This window comes from Mustela nivalis (assembly GCF_964662115.1).
Source record: "Mustela nivalis genome assembly, chromosome: 14".
Lineage (NCBI taxonomy): Eukaryota > Metazoa > Chordata > Mammalia > Carnivora > Mustelidae > Mustela > Mustela nivalis.
This window is the reverse complement of record NC_139033.1, coordinates 69,223,061-69,243,734: the sequence shown is the minus strand read 5'-3', so window position 1 is coordinate 69,243,734 and position 20,674 is coordinate 69,223,061.

The following is a 20,674-nucleotide window of genomic DNA, read 5'->3' as shown; positions in this document are numbered from 1 at the left end:
GAAGGAAATATATAGCATTGAATGCATATATTAGGAAAAAAGGAAGATTTAAAATCAACCATCCAAAGTTGTACCTTATGAAAGAAGAGCAACATAAACCTAAACCAAGCAGAAGAAAGAAAATACTAAAATTTAGAGCAGAAGACCATGAAATTGAAAAGAAGGAAACAATAGAGATTATCAATGAATATAAGTGCTGGTTCTTCAAAAAGATCAATAAAATTAAATCCTCTAGCTAGCCTAATAGAGAGAAGACAAAGAAATTACTATCATCAGATATGAAAAAAATAATAAATAACATAAGCAACAGTATACCTACAAGTTTAATAACATAGATGAAATGAACAAATTCTTTGAAAAGCACAATCATTTAAAGCTTACACAAGAAGACAAAAGTCCCAATAGCTCATTTTTGCTTTTGTTTCTCTTGCCTTTGGAGACATGTCTAGCAAGTAGCTGCTACAGCTGAGGTCCAAGAGGTCGTGCCCATGTTCTCCTCTAGGATTTTGATGGATTCCTGTCTCACTTTTAAGTGTTTCATTCATTTATTTTTGTGTATGGTGTAAGAAAGTGGCCCAGTTTCATTTTTCTGCATATAGCTGTAAAATTTTTCCTAACACCATTTGTTGAAGTGACTATTGTTTTTCCATTGGGTATTCTTTACTGCTTTGCTGAAGATAAGTTGACCATAAAGTTGAGAGTCCATTTCTGGGTTCTCTATTCTGTTCCAAATTGATCTGTGTCTTCTTTTGTGCCAGTACCATACTGTCTTAATGATTACAGCTTTAATAATATAGCTTGAAGTCTGGAATTGTGATGCTTCCAGCTTTGGTTTTCTTTCTCAACATTCCTTTGACTAGTCTGGATCTTTTCTGGTTCCACACAAAATTTAGGATTATTTGTTCCAGCTCTGTGAAAAATGCTGATGTATTTTGATAGGATTACATCAAAGGTATAGATTGCTTTGGGTAGCATGAACATTTTACTAAAATTTGTTTTTTAAATCTATGAGCATGGATTTTTTTTTATGTCTTCCTCAATTTCTTTCATAAGTGTTCTATGGTTTTCAGATTACAGAACCTTTTCCTCTTTAGTTAGGTTTATTGCTAGGTATCTTATGTTTTTTTGGTGCAATTGTAAATGGGATTAATTCCTTGACTTCCCTTTCTTCCGCCTCATTACTAGTGTATAGAATTGTAACTGACTTCTGTGCATTGATTTTATATCCTGTGACTGCTGAAATTCCTCTATCAGTGCTAGCAATTTTTTGGTGGAGTCTTTGGAGTTTTCTACATAGAGTATCATGTCATCTGCAAAGGGTGAAAGTTTGACTTCTTTCTTGCCTATTTGATTGCCTTTTATTTCTTTTTGTTGTCTGATTGCTAAGGAATCAAAATAAAAAGTTTTTGCACAGCAGAGAAAAGTCAACAAAACTTTAGTTGTCTTTTAAGGCAACTAAATGGTTGGAATGGGAGAAGACATTTGCAAATGTTTTATCAGATAAAGGACTATTATCAAATATCTATAAAGAACTTGTAAAACTCAACACCAAAAAAAAAAAAAAAACAAAAAATCCAGTCAAGAAATGGGTAGAAGATATGAGCAGACATTTTTCCAAAGAAGACATACAAATGGCCAATAAACAAATGAAAAAATGTTCAATGTTATTCAACCTCAGGAAAATCAAAATCAAAATCACAATGAGCTACTACTTCACAGCAGTCAGAATGGATAAAATTAACAACTCAGGAAACAAGAGATGTTGGTAAGGATTTGGAAAAGGGGAACCCTCTTATACTGTTGGTGGGAATGCAAAAAGGTGCAGCTACTCTGGAAAACTGTATGGCGTTTCCTCAGAAAGTTAATAATAGAGCTACCCTATGGTCCAGCAATTACACTACTAGGTATTTATCCAAAGGATACAAATATAGTGATTCGAAGGGGCACCTTCACCCCAATGTTTATAGCAGCAATGTCCACAACACCCAAAAAGGAAGAAAAGCCCAGATGTCCATCAACAGATGAATGGCTAAAGAAGATGGAATATTACTCAGCATCAAAAGAATGAACTCTTACTGTTTGCAACAATGTGGATGGAACTAGAGGGTATTATGCTAAGCAAAATAAGTCAGTCAGAAAGACAAATATTGTATGGTTTCACTTATATGTGGAATTTAAGAAACAAAACAGATGAGCATAGAGAAAAGGAAGGAGAAATAAAAATAAGAAGAAAATTGAGAGAGAGGCAAACTATAAGAGACACTGAACTCTAGGAAACAAAATGAGGGTTGCCAAAGGGGAGGTGGATGAGGGAAGGGGTAGTTGGATGATGGACATTAAGGAGGGAACATGATATAATGAGCACTGGGTGATGAATCACTAAATTCTACACTGAAATTCATAATATATTAACTACATTTAATTTAAATAAAGAAATTTTTTAAAAAGCTTACACAAGAAGAAATAGAAAATCTAAATAGGCCTACATCTGTTAACTAAATTAAAATTGAGTAAATTTCCAGAAGGAACACGCTAGACCAGATTATTTCACTGATGAATTCTACCAAACTTTTATTTTTTTAAGATTTTTTATTTATCTATTTGACAGAGATCACAAGTAGGCAGAGAAGTAGGCAGAGAGAGAGGGGGGAAAAGCAGGGTCCCTGCTGAGCAGAGAGCCCGATGTGGGGCTCAATCCCAGGACCCTGGGATCATGACCTGAGTCAAAGGCAGAGGCTTTAACCCACACAGGTGCCCTGAATTCTACCAAACATTAAAGAAAAAATATATATATATATACTAGTTCTCCACAATCTCTTCCAGATTTCAGAAGCAGGAAATACTTCCTAACTCAATCTATGAGACCAGGGTTACCCTAATACTAAAATCAGATAAAGACATTACAGGAAAGAAAAACTACAGGCAAATAGCTCTCTTGAACACAGATGCAAAAATACTCAACAAATTATTAGTAAATAGAATCCAACAGAGTATAAAAAGAACTATACACCACAACCTAGTAGTATTTATCCCAGATATGCAAAACTGATTTAACATTCAAAAATAAAGTAATATACTCCACTGCAATAATAGGCTAAAGAAAAAATATATCACATGATCTGGACACCTGGGTGGCTCAGTCGCTTAAGTATCTGTCTTTGACTCAGGTCATGATCCCAGGGTCCTGGAATCAACTCTTGCATCAGGCTCCCTGCTCAGTGGGGAGTCTGCTTTTTCCTCTCCCTCTACCTTTCTCCCTGTTCATGCTCTTTCACAAATAAATAAAGATTTTTTTAATTAAAAAAATCACATGATCATATCAATAGATACAAAGAAAGTATTTGAGAAAATCAAATAACCATTCATGACAAAAACTCTTAGTAAACTAGGAATAGAGAATCCCATTATAAAAATCCCACAGTTAACACATACTTCATAGTAAGAAACTCAAAGCTTCCATCCTAAGGTTGGGAACAAGTCAAGGATGTCCCCTCTTACCACTCTTATTTAACACCTGGGAATTCTAAATAATGCAAATTGTACAGAGAACTCAATAATAAGAAAACCAACAACACAATTAAAAAATATATCCAGTGATCTGAACAGACAGCTCACCAAAGATAGATATACAAATGCAAATTATACAGATGGCAAAGACATTCACTTTCATGAATTATTAGGGAAATAAAAATTAAACCTAATTGAGATACCATTATACACCTATTAGAATGGGTATGTCCATAAAACTGACAATATCAAATGCTAGCTGGGACATGAAGCAAAAACAACACTCAATTTTTTGATAAGAATGCAAAATGTTATGTCCAGTTTGGATGGTAGTTTGGCAATTTCTCACAAAGCAAAGCATAGTCTTACCATACAATCCAGCCACTGTGCTCCTAGGTATTTTACCAGCTGATTTGAAAACTTGTGTTAACATAAATATTTGTACACAAATGTATATAGCAAGTTTTTTCATTTGTTAGTAAATGGAAGCAATCAAGATGTCTTTAAAGATGAATGGATAAACAAATTATGGTACAGCCCATATAATAAAATATCATTCAATAATAAAAAGAAATGAGTTATCAAGCCATAAAAAGCATAAAGAACCATAAATACATATTACTAAGTGAAAGAAGACACTCCAAAAGGCTACCTATTGTATGGTTCCAACTATGACATTCTGAAAAAGCAAAATGATAGACACACTAAAAAGATGAGTAGTTGCTGGGACTCAGCAGAGTGGAGGGAGGCAGGGCTCATCGGGATGAATAGGTGGAGGACAGGAGATTTTTAGAACAGTGAAACTATATGATACAATAATAGTGAATACAATTTGTCAAAATCCATAGAACTGTGGAACACAAAGATACTGATATTCATTCATCAATTGTAATGAATGTCCCACAGTAATGCAAGATATTAAGTATAGGGTAATCTGTGAGCAGGGGGAAGGAGTATTTAAGGGAATTCTATGATCCATTTTGTGTAAATCTAAAACTGTTCTTAAAATTAAAATCCATTCATTTTAAAACGTATACCTTCAGTCGAAAGTAATCTCTGTTACAAAATTGCCACATATGAATTCTGGAGTTCCTAATACTTATAAAACTTGTCGATACATCATTTATATACCATACATATAGATTTTCACATCTATTTGGGTATTTTTTTCTCCTTAAGTAAACTTCACATATTTAAATGCTAAACCAAGGAAATAATATAGAATATATTATTTAATAACTTTGAGGTTTGGGCTAATAAATATTACAAAGGGTGATTATTAGCTATTTCTCTATTATTACTAATTCAAAGTGAATAACATCATTTGTTACAAAAGTTAAAAAATCATCTATACTGTTCCAATAACTAGGTCTTTAAACGAACACAAAAAGATAATGATCAACTCACATGTATAAGTGAAGTTGTAGCAGTGTTTAATTCTGAAAAATAAAGGAAATTTAGAAGAGTCACAGAAACTAGAGGGGATTTCTTTTATTCTCTAAAATTTTTGGTTTTATTTCAATCTCAAGTTTATAGAATATCTTCCAGTTCAGTAAAAAGAACCTTTTCTCCGCAACAAATTGAGAGTAAGTTTCCAACCAGATGCTGCATCAGCCCTAAAACAGTGTATACTTCCTATGAACAAGGACTTTCACCTTCACAACCATGATACAACTACCAAAAACCAAGAGATTATTTGATCTAACACTAACATCTAATCCTCAAAACCATTCAAGTTTCACCAACTGTCCCAATAATGTCATTTATGACAAGAGTATCTAGTTCAAAATTCTGTTTTATCTATTTGTAATGTCTCTTTAGTCTATCAGTCTGGAACAGTTTTTCTTTTTTTTTTTTTCTTTTTTTTTTCTTTTTTTTTTTTAAGATTTTATTTATTTATTTGACAGGCAGAGATCACAAGTAGGCAGAGAGGCAGGTAGATAGAGAGAGAGGTGGAAGCAGGCTCCCTGCCGAGCAGAGAGCCCGATGCGGGACTTGATCCCAGGACCCTGAGATCATGACCTGAGCCGAAGGCAGAGACTTTAATCCACTGAGCCACCCAGGCATCCCTGGAACAGTTTTTCAATCTTTCCTTGATTTTTATGACCATGACACTTAGGAAGACCCCAGGATGGCTGTTTTGTAGGCTGTTCTTTAATTTGGACTTGCCTGAACTGTCCTTATGATTAGACATGGATATATACCTTTGGCAAGAATATCACAGAAGAGAGGTGTTCTCCTTCCATCTTATCAGACGGCACTTGATTTTGATTTATCTTATTACTGATAATGTTTTTAAAAAAGAATTTGTGAACCCATGCAGCCACAATGACAAGACAAAATTATCATCGCTGCAAAATATTTCCTGGTAACCCTTCTATAGTCAGCCTAGCCCTACTTAATCGTTGATCTATTTTCTGTCAAAAGGTATTAAGTTTGCTTCTTCTAGAATGTTACATAAGTAGAATCATACATTATGTACTCTTTTATGTCTAACTTCTTTCTCTCAAATTAGATATAATTTGAAAAAGCTTCTTGTTCAAGATACTGCTAAAAGTATAATACATCACTAGTTAAATATAAAAATATATTTCAGAGCCAAAGTTAAGTTTTATGATAGAGTAAAATATATCAAGTTGACAGTATTCTTCAAAATATAATTCTTTAATGGGTGCAAAGTTTCAATCTGGGATGATGGAAAAGTTCTACAAGTGAATATTTGTAATGGCTGCACAACAAAATGAATGTACGTAATGTCACTGAACTGTACACCTAAAAATGATTAAAATGACAAATGTTATGTTAAATATATTTTATCACAATAAAAAGAGAAAAATATAGAACACATATACTGATCCAATATTCAAGATCTGAAATAACTAAATAGGTTTTAAATAATTTCACATCATGTAAAAGCTTTTCATCTTACTAAATTAAAAAAGCTACTTCTTTCCCTTAGTTTTGCCTACAACCCTTAGTTTTAATTCTATGACATCAACGTATTTATTTCATTTTTCATCAGAAAACATAGCTTCTGCTAAAAATCCTCCAAAGGTCTTAAGAAGCAACAACTAATTTTATGAAGTCATTATCCTAACACTCCACTAGTCTATTTTAAACTATAGATTTTTTTATACTTGGTTTCTTAAGTAACACATTATATGTTATAAAAATATTTGTTACAGAAACATTTTGTTTGAGGGTTCCCCCCCCCCCCCATTGGATATTTTTTTCCTGATTTGTCAAGGATTAATTGACCATAGAGTTGAGGGTCTATATCTGGGCTCTCCCTTCTGTTCCATTGATCTATGCGTCTGTTTTTGTGCCGGTACCAGGCTGTCTTGGTGACCACAGCTTTGTAATATAGTTTGAAATCAGGCAATGACGTGATGCTCCCAACTTTGATTTTCTTTTGCAACATTTCCTTGGCAATTCTGGGTCTTTTCTGGTTCCATACAAATTTAGGACTGTTTGTTCCAGCACTCTGAAAAATATCATTGGTATTTTGATCGTGATGGTGTTGAAAGTATAGAATGCTCTGGGCAGCATAGACATTTTAACAATATTTGTTCTTCCAATACATGAGCATGGAATGTTTTTCTTAAAAGTGATGATTCAATTGTTTGTTTGTAAACTCCTAAAGCCTTTTTCATAAAAAAGATTCATCCATTTTCAAAAGAAAAGGTCACTATATGAAATAGTCATGGTTCTGACTAAATAAAGATTTATAAAGACATTATGGGTTTAGTTACTGCAATTATATTGAGAGCTATCCCTCACAGAAAACAAACAGAAGGCATTATCCCCTTCTCAGTATAGCATTGTTTTATCATGAAATAACTGTATTTTACATAGCTTCATTTATCACTGCTAAAGGTCACAATGTCCAAATAAAAGGGTAATGATGATAATCACATTTGTAGGTTTTCAGTCTCCAAAGAATTACCACAGGCATTGCTTCTTTTGGCGAAGACAGTCTTGTGACACAATGTCAGAGGCTTTTATTCACATACATTATAACAGAGGTTTATAGAATTCCAACTTATTACTTATGATTTCACGTTAAAAGACATCCTTCTTAAACCAAGATTCTTTGCAACACCCCCACACTATCTTTCCTAGCTATTGTGACAGGCTACCTTTAACCCCAGGTCATCATTAGCAATAAAGAAGGCTGGCAGAAAAAGTGTGTGGAATGAAGAAACCACCCCAAAGAACACATTTTACTGGTGGCCACTGACACAATCTTTTACAGAATAATAAAAAAGCCAGAAAGTCTTCTATAGTTACCTACAACTTCCACACACATCATCCCACTTGATTCTTGCAACATCCCTGGGAGGTTGCAGATAAGATAGATATTAACATACCCATTTATCTGGGTAAATGAAAAAGTCGAAGCTGGAGAAAGACAACAAACTTCCCAAAACTCATACAGTCAAGTGTGTTGCATAGCTGAGTTGGGTGAGTACTCATGATGTCCGGTTTTCTCAATCTAACCTTGAGTTATTTTACTTCAATAATGTAGAAGATAAAAAAAAAAAAATAGAGTGTACTCTACTGCCAACATTATCTAAAATATTTTTTGCCTAATGATAAAATCCCATGTTTAATGAATATTTCCAATCTCAAGTTTTCAAATTTCACTTCTGGAAAATATGTTTTTGATAAAAAAAAATTATTACCAAATAGTTCTGCTCACTTCAAGATATGCAGCTAAATTCAGGAAATCCTTCATTTTCACTGCAGACATCTGTAATGTCTAAGCTCTCAAGCCAGTAAAGGAACTTGACGTTTTTCTATTTCTTTTTTTCTAAAGGATAAAAATGAAGTGTTTTCTCCTGAGAAAAGTGAGAAGCTGAAATATTTTCAGCCAAAAGGAATGCTATTAAAAAGGTAAGATATGTGCAACAGAATTTCGAGATACCATTCTACATAGCTCGAGATCGAATTCCCCCTCCAGTAATTACATAAATCATGTTTATGGGATACTGCTTTCTCACTAAATGAATAAATCATAGTTGCTAAGTGCTGAGTATACCCATGTTCCATGTACGAGTTCTGTTCTCCCTGTTGAAATCTTGTTCTCTTGAACCACACATTGCAGCCTCTCACTGCCAAGTGTTTTTATGTCTCCAATAAACTAAACTGAACCAAGCTATTATTACTGAATTGCAAACTATCAGAAGCCAAACGTAGCTGTTGGTGTATCACCATGGGAAATAAAAAATTATTATGTTCATTTTGTACATAACCTAGACAGTTGCATTTGTAAGCAATCGGCATTTGCAAGGGCTGTTTCAGATCTAGAGAGGTTGCACAGGAGGTCTCATCACAGTTTCTATACTTGCTCTGGATTCCTAAGCTATATGCCACAGAATTCATTGTGCAGGAATTAAAGAACCAAAGCCATTTTCCAGGCTGCAACCATATTTGCTTCAGTTGCTTAAAATAATCTGTCCTTCATTTACACAAAATTGGGTCCTATTTAAAATAATAATGATGATGAAATAAACCAATGGGGGATGGACAAGATCAACATAGATGGATTGCATGAGTGAAAAGCAACAATAGATTTCATGCTATAAGCATTCCATCACCAAAGAGACCGTAAAAGAAATAAAATTTCCAGAGAAACATTGACTTAAAAACATTTTGATAAAGAGAAAGAAATTGCTTTTCCCAACACAATATCTATTGAACAAATGATATGACTATTATCTAATATCTCCATACCCATTAAGTAGAAAACAAAAGTAGACATAAAGGCTAAACCCAGATGACAGCGATTATGTACTTAATTATCGAAGTTTCTCCTAGCCAAAGGGCTAAAACAGAGATAAGCTAAGGCTATATCAAAGCTATAACTACATAAACCAATATGTATTGGGAATCCACAAGATTCCCAAGCTTTGTAAAGTGTTCCAGAAGGTAACTCCATAAAATTTGGAGGCTTCCTTGAAATTTATCTTAGTCATTAGTCAGAAAATAAAAGTAGTCATTTTTTTGATATTTTTTTAATTAATTTTTTATTTTTTATAAACATATATTTTTATCCCCAGGGGTACAGGTCTGTGAATCACCAGGTTTACACACTTCACAGCACTCACCCAAGCCCATACCCTCCCCAATGTCCATAATCCCACCCCCTTCTCCCAAACCCCCTCCCCCCAGCAACCCTCAGTTTATTTTGTGAGATTAATATGCTTAGCGAAATAAGTCAAGCAGAGAAAGACAACTATCATATGATCTCCCTGATATGAGGAAGTGGTGATGCAACATGGGGGCTTAAGTGGGTAGGAGAAGAATCAATGAAACAAGATGGGTTTGGGAGGGAGACAAACCATAAGTGACTCTTAATCTCACAAAAGTAATCATTTTATTAACTATTTAAAGAAAGAAGAGAATTAATCTCATCCCAAAATATATCATAAATTATACAAAAATAATACATTACTCTAGTGAATTTTCTCTTGTGTCTATGACCAAATTCTTCTGCTTTAAAAAAGCAATAAACCCCAAAAAATAAAGATTTATTTTTTCCAAACACAAAATGGTTTATATTCAAGTCTACTGACCCTGTTATTAGAACAATCTGAATCTATCACTTTACAATATTAGATTCTCTCCAGAGGTCTTGTTCAAAATGACTAGCCAAAAGTTAACAAATCTAAAGGAACAGGAAATTTTACTTTCCTTTTATTAGGAAGAACACAATATTCTAGCAAGGAAACAGACAATCACAAAATAGAATATTGAGTGTCTACTTCATATACAAAAAATACAGGCATTTTCTTTGCTGGCTTATGCATTTATACAGAGCACATAAAGGTATTTCCAAATGATTTAAGAATGACAATTCCTTCCTCACCTTTGGTGGGCAAAATAACAACAAATATATCCACATCTGAATCCATGGAACCCAGAAATATGTTATCTTACATAGAAAAAAATGGAATTAACTCTGCAGATGGGATTAAAGTTGCTAATCAGCTAACCTTAAAGAAGATTGTCCTGAAATATCTAAGTGGCCCAATGTGGTTACATGGGTCCTTGAAAGTGAAGAGTGAGGTAAAAGAATTCATCAATGATACAGTGTAAGAACTAGACCAGATGTTTTGGCTTTGATGATGGAGAAAAGGAACCATGAACCAAGGAATATAGATGGCCTTTAGAACTAGAAAAGGTAAGGAAATGGATTTTTCCCCAGAAGGGAACACAGGCCTGCTAACACCTTGATTTTATCCCAGTGAGATTTGTGTCAGATTTCTGACCTACAGAACTGCATTTGTACTCTTTTAAGCCACTAAATTTGTAGGGATTTGTTATAGCAGCAAATAGGAAAATACACCAACCAAATTAAGGTATTTTAAAAATTTTCTTCTTTAAACTCCTAGGGCATTTTAAAAATTTATACCAAAAAATAGCTTATTCTATGAAAATAATGTTTTCTTATTGTTTTATTAGTATTCCAAGTGGCTTGAAAACTTAACAAGACTGAACATTATCACCTCAACATTTTTGTTCTCTTTTCACTTAAGGTACCATTGGATCTATACTGAAACTTCAAAGATGTTTACTGATTGCCTGGGTTATTAAAACTAAATCCAGAATTTCCTCAAAAAATTAAAAATAGAATTACCACATGACCCAGTAATCCCACTTCTGGGTGTGTATATAGCCAAAGGAATTGAAATCAGGATCTCTAATAAGTATCTGCTCTTCTATGTTCATGGCAGCATTATTGACAATTTTCAAGATCCAGAAATAACCTAAGTATCCACGAATGGATGAATAGATGAAGGAAGGGTGGTATACGATGTAATATTAGCCTTAAAACCAAAGAAAATCTCACCATTTGTGATAACATGAAAAAGCCTGGAGGACATTATTCTAACTGAAATAAGTTAGTCACAGAAGAACAAATACTATGCAATTTCAGTAACATGGGAAATCTAAAATAGTCAAGCTCATAGAAGCCAACTAAAATGATGGTCGTCAAGGGCTGGAAGGAGGTAGAAATGGAGAGGTATTAGCCCAAGTATACAAAGTTTCTGTTATACAAGATGAACAGGTCCAGGTCCCTGGGTGGCTCAGTTGGTTGGGCAACTGCCTTCCGCTCAGGTCATGATCCCGGAGTCCTGGGATCGAGTCCCATATCAGGCTCCCAGCTCCAGGGGAAGTCTGTTTCTCCCTCTGACCTCTCCTCTCATGCTCTCTCACTCTCTCTCAAATAAATAGATAAAATCTTAAAAAAAAAAAAAGATGAATAGGTCCTAGAGATCTACTACACAGCATAGAGCTATTATAAATAATACCGTATTGTATACTTAAAATTTTGCTAGGAGGGTAGATCTTATGTTGTATTCTTACAGAAAATAATAATGACAAAGAGCGCAGGAGGAAATTTGTGGATGTGATGATATGTTTATGGTATAATCGCGGTGATGGTGTCATGAGTATATGCTTATCTCTAAACTCAATGACTTGTACATTAAATATGTAAAGTTTTCCATATGTCAGTCATACCCCAATAAAATGGTTTAAAAAAAAAACTAAATCTGTGAATCTAAAGAGGCTCATTGGTATGAGTGAATCTGGGTATCTCTCAGCTTTTTCCAGAATTAGTGATATATCCCCACAGATGCTGAGGATTGTAACAGGAAAGGTAAAATGTGAAGCTGCAGCACAGAAGCTTAAAGAGATGGATACTTTCTCACCAAAACTGAACAAGGAAAGCTGACTATTTTATACCTTGGAAGATGAACATTTATTCCTCCCATATTTCTATATTTGGCTCACTTCCTTGTGTTACCTGAATGCTGTTTACTAACATTTCTTGCCCAAGAAATTGATTCTTGTCAATAATCAGTTCATGGTTCAAAATCTAGGTTTGCAAATTCCTATATACAAAAGTGCAGCCATCTTGGCTCGCAGTTACCGGTCCCTAATTTTTACCCTGTATTTGTGCTACAGAAGACACCACTGACCTTGTATAAGGTGCGGCCTTCTACAGTAGCCCCTGCCTCTTCCTATCCCTGTAGGCTCAACTGCCAACACCCCCAACTCTCCATTTAAACCCAGCAGTACCACAATGCTTGTAGGGTCCCATCCACATAACTATTTCATAAATCTGTGATATTGGTCATACTGTTCATTTTTTAAAAATTTTTTATTTTTTATAAACATATAATATATTTTTATCCCCAGGGGTACAGGTCTATGAATAGCCAGGTTTACATGCTTCACAGCACTCACCATAGCACATACCCTCCCCAATGCCCATAACCCTACCCCCTTCTCCCAACCCCCCTTCCCCCCAGCAACCCTCAGTTTGTTTTGTGAGATTAAGAGTCACTTATGGTTTGTCTCCCTCCCAATCCCATCTTGTGTCATTGATTCTTCTCCTACCCCCTTAACCCCCCATGTTGCATCTCCACTTCCTCATACTGTTCTTTTACCTGGAAGACTCTTTATATGTATAATCAGTGGCTTATCACAAAATGATTTCTTTCTTTTTTCTTTTCTTTCTTCTGTTTGTTTGGAGCTTGAGGGTTTTTTTTGTTTGTTTTTGTTTTTTGCCAAGTTTAATGTGAGAAAACATCTGCTCTTGGTCAGGTGGCTCTTTAGGATGGCTCTCTATCCAGATCTCTCCATCATATGGTTCCATCGTCTTCTGGGGGTAGTGTTGGCAATTTTTTCTTTGCAAAGGGTGAGATAATAAATATTTGGGGCCTTGAAAACCATGTGGCTTCTTTTACAACTCCTCTACCCTGATATTATAGCACTAAAGCAGCCATAGATAACATAAAAACAAATAGATGTGGCTGTGTTCTAATAAAGTTTAATTTACTGGGTGGCTCAGTCAGGTAAGCGTGTGACTTTTGATTTTGATTCAGGTCATGATCTCAGGGTAATGACACTGAGCCCCATGCTGAGCTCTGTGCTGAGCGTGGAGCCTGCTTGAGATTTTCTTTCTCCCTCTGTGCCACTCGCCCACTTGCTCATTGTCTCTCTTCCTCTCCAAAAACAAAAAAACAAAACAAAATAAAAACAAAACCATGGGGCACCTGGGCGGCTCAGTGGGTTAAGCCTCTACCTTTGGCTCAGGTCATGATCTCAGGGTCCTGGGATAGAACCCCACATCGGGCTCTCTGCTCATTGGGGAGCCTGCCTCCCCCTCTCTCTCTGCCTGCCTCTCTGCCTACTTATAATCTCTCTCTGTCAAATAAATAAATAAAATCTTTTAAAAAAAATAAGCAAAAAACACCACACTTATTTTACAAAAGAAGCCATAGGCAAGGTTTGGCCTCAAAGCTGTAGTTGTCCAACTCCTCGTCCAGCACCTTGGGGTTCTTTGTTTCCTGTAAACATTTAACTGGCCAGAATCCAGTCCTGGGTTCTCACTTATAAACAAGAATGAGTCAGTGAAGGGTAGTGGGAAAGGTGGTTTAACTGTGTGACTACAAAAGAAAAAAACAAGCTTGCAGAACTATAAAAGTCTTTTCCATACCCCATTCATATGCTTGGAAAAATCTTTCTTGAGACCACCTCCATGAATGATATCATTGTCTCTACTAATCTTCCATGCATATCATGATTATAGCTAGCCCCCCTACTAACTATGAACAGCCACAAAGCAAAGATTCTGACCAATTTACATTTGTATGTTCCTAGAATAAGACACATGAATAATTTTTAAAGAATGAGCAAATTATCCAAAGTCTAAGGAATAGTGAAAGGAAAACTATAAAGCAGGGATTTCTAGTTGGCATTTTTCTGTCATGTCATTATTTAATTACATAGCCCTATGTTCAAACACCCAGTAAGTCTCTTCACGCAGTCACTTAGAATTGTATAAATATGCACATTCTCACATTAACTCCTATTTTTTCCTTTTACGAATGTCACTGCAGACCTATCTGCCTCATTTTTTAACAGTTATTAATGATTTTTAACTCTGACTTATGCAATCTCAGAGATGTCTCAGCTTAATCAAGCAATTCATGATGTCTTTCAATAGAAAGTATTAAATATTCACAAGTTATTTATCTCTGTCTTATCCATGCTGGTTATCAGTCATGTCAACAGCTCTAGAGCACATGTCTGGTTGCGTAAAAACCAGTACACTGCCCAGCAGATTTCCTTCTTCTCCCTGGAGATCAGAAACTTCTGGCAGAAAAGGGTAGGCCTTAACTCATTCATTCAATCAACAATGTTTGCTGTCCATCCATTAGGTGCTATGTACTGTGTTAAAAGCTCAGGACACACAATGAACAATACAACCACAGACTTTGTTCTCATAGAGCTGCCAGTATGGTACCTAGAATCTCTGTCTATTGAGTGTAATAAAACCCTTTGCATTTCCTACCACTACTCCTTCTGAATTAAAAATTGCTCCCATGGGAGCTGATGGTAAAAATCTTCAATGATTTCCTAACTTCTCATCCCTGTGATACTTCCATTGCAAAGATAAGAATATTGTGGCCAAGCAGCAGAAGTGGGATGGACCACCACCCCACCCAAATTTTGGTTCAGATGTCAAAACTGATAAAGTCATATATGCACCAAGAGGCTATGAAGATACTTATTACCCAAATGATGAGGCTTTCTGGGAGGAGCAGAGCCCAACAGGTCTGAAAATGGTCTAAGAAAATAAGGAGGGATAACTGATGTTTGCTTTTTATTGTGATTAGAGGTTGGAGCTATCAGGTCCCCATGTGTGGCAGGGTCTTGCTTGGTTTGAACTTCCCACTACACCTAAAGAGGAGTGCACAGATGTGGGACTTTCTTGGCCAGATTTGGAAAAAGTTGGAAGAAGAGAGGTGCCACTCTTGAATGCTGTCAGATGTCAAATATCAAAAATGAAGTCAAAATCTTTACTACAAATATTCTCATTAGTTTGCTACTATAATGATGACTCTAGGAGCAAAAAAAATCCTCTGACAATGAAGCTGTTTGAATAAAGCCAATCTACATTGATGGAAGGAAAGAATCATATCTCAGCTGTGTATCAGTAATAATTTTGGGTAGCCAAATTATTACATAGTTAGTAGCAGTGATAGAGCCTAAGTGAGGGAAAAGCTGTTAGCCTGATGAAGGAAAAAGTGGTCCCATGTAGTACATATGTCAAGGAAGATGTTTGGTTCTAAACAAAGCAGGAAGGAATGAATACACACACACACACACACACACACACACACACACACACACACACACACACACAACCAGTGAGGACCTAAAAGGATCAGAACAAAATCTATCCCATTTAGGAGAAAGGAAAGTAGACAGTTGTCTTAGTTAAATGATGATGAATCCTGTCTCTAAGAAACTGTTATGTGCCTGATATTAATGATATTTCTAGAGATTTAATTCCCAATTATAAAATTTAACTCCCAATCAATGGAGTGCCTATTTTAACTCCTGAAACTTTAAACACATCTATGCCATGTATCTATTGCTCAACATTATTATTGTATCATTTAGGATGGTCTGGATTATAAGTAAGTGTAACCAACTAAAAGATGATTAAAAAGCAAAGTCAAGATTTTTGCTTCAACCCAGATGGAGTATTCCTCCCCTTATATAGAATAAAACCCTATATAACACAACAAACAAGTACATTAAGATTCCGAAAGGTTGGGGGATGTAAAAGGACCTCAGCCTTGAGAAATGTCATAGTGGTGAGTTCTCTAGGTTTCCTTATCACCCTACATTTCCCAGATAGGGTGCTACAGAAGCCTCTGATCCAAAATTGCCAACAGGAACAGACAAAAAACGAATTCCAAGAAATGCCTGTTTCTCCTAGCTAGAGAGCTGGGAAAAGCAGAAAATGTTTTTGGCAATGCCAGCCCTACTTCAGCCAAACATCAACAGGAAAACCACACAACCCTCATCCAGCAGTTCCAGATAGGCTAAGCAGGAAAATGTTTCTTTGCCTGGTGGAAGCAGGTAGTGATCTATTTCTCCATCAGGATAGGGTTTGTGGGGTCAAGTGGTAAGCTGAGCTTCCATCTCCACCCACTAGCTAAAAGACTTGACAAGAGCTAGTTACCACTGGGCTTCACCACCAATCCCATTCCAGCAAGGCCTAGTGGGCTTCCCTCTCTGGCTGACATCTACAGGTGACCAAGGGCATGCAAATCAAGGGTGGAAAGAACACCACTTTCCTCCTCTTCTGGTATCAGAGAGGCTCACCACCACCCAGCATCAATGAAACTGAGTGGCCTGGTTCAGGGTGGAGTGCTCAACTTTTTTTTTTGTTTTAATTTTTAATTTTTTATAAACATATATTTTTATCCCCAGGGGTACAGGTCTGTGAATCGCCAGGTTTACACACTTCACAGCACTCAACCTTTTTCCCACGTGGTTGGTTGCCTAGTGGGAGGTGAGTTGCTGCATTCACTCTACAGCAACAAAACAATGTAAATTAATCCCTGCATCCCTCCTCCCTAATGACAATGGAGCTCAGCCAGGAACTAACCATATACCTCTACTTGCAGGCAATCAGGAGGTGCAAATCAGTCACCATTTTACTGGAAAAGTGTCAATAGGTTTGAGGTGGTTGCTAAACTTCCAATATACTACCTGTCTGCAATGAGATGATATGTAGTCAGTACTCTACTTTTGCATGGGGGGTATTGGCAAGCCCAAGCAGAGAGCTGAACATACAACCCACCAGCCTCTTGGGGCTACATCTCAACAAGGGGACTGCTTGCTAAAGAGTGAAGACCAAATAGGATCCACAGTCTCATAATGTAATATGTACAATGTTCAGGAAATAATGAAAAGGTCACTCATCATACCAAGAAACAAACATGAATGAGAAAAGACAATCAAAAAAAAAAAAAAAAAACACTATTACCAAGATGAAGCTAATATTGGAATTATCTGACGAGGATTTTAAAGCAGCCATTGTAGAAATGGTTCAAGAAACAACTAATAATTCTCTTGAAACAAATGAAAAAAACTGAAAAATCTCAACAACAACAAAAAAGAAATTACAAAAAGAATCAAATGGGAACTATAGAATTGAAAATATAGCAACAAAAATTAAAAATTCAGGGGCACCTGGGTGGCTCAGTTAAGCATCTGGCTCTTTGTTTCAGCTCAGGTCATGACCTCAGGGTCATGAGATGAAGCCCTGCTTCTAGCTCCAGCTCCGTGCTCACCAGGGAGTCTGGTTAGGATTCTCTCTCCCTCTCCTTCTTCTCCTCCCTCCACTCATGGTCTCTCCCTCTCTCTCTCTCTCACTCATATGAATAAATAAATATTTTTTAAAAAATTAAAAATTCACGAGTGGGCTGTACAGTAGAGATGACAGGGGATAGAATCAATGACCTTTAGTGAAGATCAGTAGAATTTCCCAATGTAAAAAATCATAGAGAAATAGGCTCTAAAAAATTAACAGTAAACCCACTTATTATCTCTCATCAAAATAATTCCAGAAGGAGGACATTTTTTTAAAGATTTTATTTATTTATTTGACAGGCAGAGATCGCAAGTAGACAGAGAGGCAGAGAGAGAGAGAGGAGGAAACAGGCTCCCCGCTGAGGAGAGAGCCCAATTCAGGGCTTGATCCCAGGACCCTGAGATCATAACCTGAGCCGCAGGCAGAGGCTTTAACCCACTGATTCACCCAGGCACCCCCAGAAGGAGGACATTTCTAGGTTTGTTTCAGCATCTCAATGATAGCAATACTTCTGCTTCACTACCCCTACTTTCTCCAACTTCGTTCCTCAGGCTTGTTGCCTCATACCACAGAGGGCTGCTGCAGTTCCAGGCCTCACATTCCATGACAGGAGAATTGGTCTTTGGTTTGTCTGGTTTTTGAGTGCTATTCCTTTTAGGGGACAAAAAATTCCCAGAATCCCATTTTTATGACTTCTTTTGGACCATTTAAACCTATATTAATGTTCTGGGTGAAAGAGAGGCTGTAAAACCAAGCACCTGGCATTTTCAGCCTTTTTGATAGGAAACAGGTTCTGCTAGTAGTTGGGGGGGAAAGGCTGGTGAATGGTTATATAATCAGAACCAACAGAGTTTAACAAAGATTTTAAATTTTTGTCACTTTTTCAGCTTCTAAAGAAAATTTCAGGTTATTCCTTCCTTTTCATTTCTAATGCCAAAAAATTATCTCATACCCTACTATTTTACCAGCTTCCCTACCTTCAGCTTCAATCTACTTCAATCCATAAAATAAGCCATATTTTCAACAGTATCTTTTATTACACCACTGTATTACTCCAAACTCCACAATCGTTCACAATGGCCTTCAACCAAATGGGATAATGAAATGACTTTTTGAAGGCTTTCCATTAAAAAAAAAGTCTCTTTCTGGTATTCCCAAAGTCTGTTATGCAAACCGATCTCATCTCAAGGGTTTTAGGAATAATCACACTAAAAAAAGACAAGAGCAGCGAAAATCAACTTGAAAATACAAACACTATGAAATTCTTATAGTCACTATGTCTTCTGTCTGCAGTTCCTCATCCCCTTACTCTGATGATCCCCTGACTCTGATCTTCTGTCTGCAGTTCCTCACCCCCTCATTCCCACCAAGGGGGAATTTACCACACCACCCTGCTCCTGTTGACCCCTGTTCCCCACCACTTGCAATGCAATGGCGTCTGTCTGCCTTTCCTAGACTACCAGTTTGAAGAACTGAAAGAAGATATCTCATCTCTGGAAGGTGATTTCTCCCTTAGAAGTTCATACTAGCCAATGCCAATTTCAGTGAATTATTCTGAACTACACAACTTTGTAGATCTACTCAATAAATGACTCAAGGCTTCTCCCACCCATCTCATTTGTTTAAAAAAAAAAATCCCCGTTTTTCTTTCTCCTTCACTATTAAAATTTCCATTAATTGTCATCATGATTATATGTGTTATACCAAATATCAGATATGGGTGAAAAGTGAATAACATGAACATCAGGAAAAGAAAAAAAAAAGGACTTAACACACAATGACTTGTTTCATCACAAATACGTGCCACACTTCATTTTTAAAGGTCTCATGCAAATCAGCCCATATGTTCATTTATTCACTCAACAAATATTTATTAAATATCTAGTATGGATTGGCATTTGAACTTGTTCCCAGTAAATGAGTCAGTTGGGAATGGAAATGTTAATAGAGCTAAATGTCAATATTGCATGTCAATATTTGTCTGAATAAATGTGGCCCCAGTACAACCACTACTGTCACAAAGCTTGTGTACAGATATCAAGATAAAAACATAGGGTGGAGGCAGGGTCATACCTTGCTCCTTAGAAATCCAACCCCACAGAATGAGGACACTGTGGTCCTCTTTGTTAACTCCATATACCTTTTTTTTTTTTTTTAAGATTTATTTATTTATTTGAGAGAGATCGAGAGAGCACATGCATGAGCAGGAGGGAGGAGGAGAGGGAGAGGGAGAAGCAAACTCCCTGCTGAGCAGAGAGCCTGATGTGGGATCCCAGGACCCTGGGATCATGACCTGAGCTGAAGGCAGACACTTAACCAACTGAGCCACCCAGGCACCTTTCCTAAATCTTTGAGGAGTGTCTTGAATGCATCTAACACAAAACAAATTGAACTTGTTTAAACTGAATTTCTGACAATAATTTTTAAAAATAAGATTTCTTACTATTCATAACAAAAGATCACATAAAATATCAAATTTATTAGTAAAATTAAAATTACAATTCAGAAAAGGATCTGATATTGATGGGTTTGAACATCACAGGTAAAACAGCCTTTAAGAATGTGGAAATGCTGTCCACCAAATTATAGACCAAATGTCCTATGAGGGAAGAAACATACCAGATTAGCTTTACTGTAGGGATTTTAAGGAAAATAATGGGTTTTAAGGAAAATAATATGAACATCACCAGTTTGAAACAGCTTCATCTTGGCGCTCAGAACAGAGTATAAAATAAAAGAATAATGGGTCTTTTTGATGGTTTTATATCACAGATTAATAGAAGATAGTTTTCTTGTAAGAATGAATCGATGGTTTTATATGCCAGAATAATAGAAGATAGTTTTCTTGTAGGAATGAATTACCATATGTACTGAAGTCAAATTTTAAAGTTCACAAATCCACATGTAAAAACTGTAACTTTTATTTCTGTATCCTCTCTTGCTTTGCCATTCTTATGTCCATAACGGCAGCAGGCC